We start from the raw sequence: 2,790 nt of genomic DNA on the forward strand, positions 1-2,790 counted from the left end.
ATACAAAATGACAAAGAGAAGGAGCAAAATGCATTCTCAGGCCCCGAGCTCACCCAGAACAAATGCAGGAGACAATAGCATAGAAGAAATTGGAAATCACACACCTGAAATCTCTGAAAGAACAGTAGCTAAAGTATTTGTATTAATGTTTATGTTTGGATTTTGGTTATGTAGCTTTTACTTTTTTTAATGTGAAAATATGTGCTCTTGTATTTATCATGCTTTTGTTGTCAACACTGCTGTGGTCTGAAATTTCACACTTCTTGTTATTTGTTAAACCCTAAAATCCTATGAGTAGGTTTCAGACCATGTTCTTGATCCTTCACTTTGTTTTTTAATTCCGTGAGACTTTTTGATGTGTGTATATGTGTCATTCATGACAATCTTTCCTGCTCTCTATGTCATCAATTTTATGAAAGTTATGAACATAATACATTTTTAATGTTATTTTATTGTATTTTTGTTGTATTTTAGGGAAGGGTCTACAGGGTGTTAAGGGTCTCACTACTAGATCAGACTTGTAGTGATCTGCCTGTTTACAGCCTCCCAAGAGCTGGGATTACAGGTGTGCGCCACCACACCCAGTCTCAATTGCCATCTCAGTGTGCCCTGGGGGTGGGGCCAGCATGGCAGGCCCAGGGATTGAACCCTTGGCCACTGTGCCTGCTTGCCGGTGCTTTAGCATTTTTTATTTTATATAAAAAAATTAAAAACGAAGTCAGTTCAAAGGAACCCTGAATTGCAATGTGAGACACTGTCTCCAAAAGACAAAAAAAGAAGAAAAGATTACCATGGAGAATATATAAAGAACTAAAATCAGGCTTCCCAAATTTAGCGATCCAATCAAAAGTGGGCATATGAAATGAACCCACACTTCTCAGATGGAGCAATATAAACAGCAAAGAAATACATGAAGAAGTGTCCCATATCACTGGTCATCCAAGAGATGCAAGTTAAAACAACACTGAGATTCCATCTCACCCCAGAAAGCATGGCTAACATCAAGATGTCAGCCAATAACAAACGCTGAAGGGGCTGTAGGGAACAGGGAATCCTTCACTGTTGCTTGGAGTGTAGACTGGTGCAATCAGTGTGGAAATCAGTGTGGAGATTCCTCAATAAACTAGGATTAGAGGTCCAATTCAACCCAACTATTCCTCTTCTGAATATCTTTTCAGAAGAATTAAAAGCATTATACCACAGTGATATATGCAACCATGTTTATAGCAGCACAATTTGTAATTGGAAAACCTTGGAAACAAGCCAAATGCCCATCAATCAAGGAATGGATTATCTTTAAAATTTTTTAATACAATAGAGTATTACTCAGCCATAAAAAGGATAAACTGGTAACTTATAGGTAAGTTGATGCACCTTGAATCTATACTCATAAGTGAAATAAATCTAACTCATATGTAAGCATCAGATTGTCCCCCTAGTAGGAGAAGCTGAAAGAGTAAATAAGATATTATAATTGCATGTTAACTTTGGAAATAATATCATGTTAGCCTTCCAAAGTTTTTCTTCATTTTCAAAATTGCTCTAATGATTTCAAGTCATTTAGATTTTCCTGTGAGTGTTAGAAAAGATTTCTAATTTTAAAAAACCTGGAATTTTCATTAGAATTAGATTATTACATCAGTTTTTGGAAAATTGTGATCTTCAAGTGTTTCCCCTTGAAATGTTTCTTGAAATCTTCAATTTCTCTGTAATATCTTTTTTAATTTTCAGTATATAGATCTTCTAAATTTTGTGGTGAGATTTATTACTATTTCATATTTTAATAGTCCTGGAAAAGCTGTGTTTTGTTTTTGTTTGTCACCATTAAGTGGAAGTACAGTTACGTTTCAATAAACATTTATTAATAAATTTTTTAAAATAATGATATAGAGCTGATTTTTTAATGCATTTTGTACAGGGTCTCACTATACTACTCAGACTCACAGTGATCCTCCTGTTCTCAGCCTCCTCACTGTTATAACCTGTGCAATTGATTCCAATTTTGTAACTCTGTATGCTTCCACTGTAACTTTATTAACTGTTATAACCTGACATATGTGCCGCCATCTTGTTCTGTATGCGCCATTCTAAATGCTGTAACTTTCCACTGTGCCCTGTTCTCTACTTGAGAACCTGCAGTCGGACCTTTCTCACGCTGTCCTTTGTGCACACCTGAATCTAGTTCTGGCCCAGTGCCCTGATCTTGCCCTCGTTCCCAGCTACAAACTGTACCCACCACTGCACTTGTTATTGTTCATTAGAAACAGGTAATTTTTCAACTGTAGCCCCAAGATAAAGCCTTGATGTCAGCTTTTGTGGTTTATTGGCTTAAATACCCACTCCATTTTGTAACCAGAATGGGCATTGTATTATACACTTCTGTACATTTCCACTGTAACTTTATTAATGAGGATTGTTTGGTATAAGCTGACAACTTAAACTCCATCTTGGTGGCTCAAGCCATCCATCAGACCTCTGAACACAGTTTGTTAATGTTCAAACTATTCCTTTATTCTAAACCACAGTGTGTTAAAGGTTAAGATATGAACTATTTCTTACCCCAGAGCACTCCACACAATATGTCCCGTGATCAACACCGAACCATAAATTGTAATTATTTATTCCTGAAAATTGTATGTAATCTGCTTTCCCTAAAGTGGACGCTGACCCCTGTGCTGCATTCCCTTGCGCTCAAGTCATAAGACCTCCCCTTTGCAGTTTTCAGCCTTAAAAACCCTTGTCTCTCCCCTCCTGGGCGAGCACCTTAGCATCTGCGGGGGTGTCTGCCGC

The 2,790-nt window shown here is 37.3% G+C and overlaps 1 long non-coding RNA gene across 1 annotated transcript in view; it reads left to right on the forward strand.

The window, feature by feature from the left end:
- LOC111813512 overlaps positions 1-2,467 on the forward strand; it is a 7,360-nt gene extending 4,893 nt beyond the window's left edge. The window contains exons 2-3 of the long non-coding RNA XR_002818749.1: positions 296-298; positions 2,311-2,467. This is a non-coding gene — a long non-coding RNA (uncharacterized LOC111813512). The remainder of the gene's footprint in view (positions 1-295; positions 299-2,310) is intronic.
- The last annotated feature ends 323 nt before the right edge of the window (positions 2,468-2,790 follow it).

The sequence above is a fragment of the Octodon degus genome, unplaced genomic scaffold (assembly GCF_000260255.1).
Source record: "Octodon degus isolate 3935 unplaced genomic scaffold, OctDeg1.0 scaffold00195, whole genome shotgun sequence".
Lineage (NCBI taxonomy): Eukaryota > Metazoa > Chordata > Mammalia > Rodentia > Octodontidae > Octodon > Octodon degus.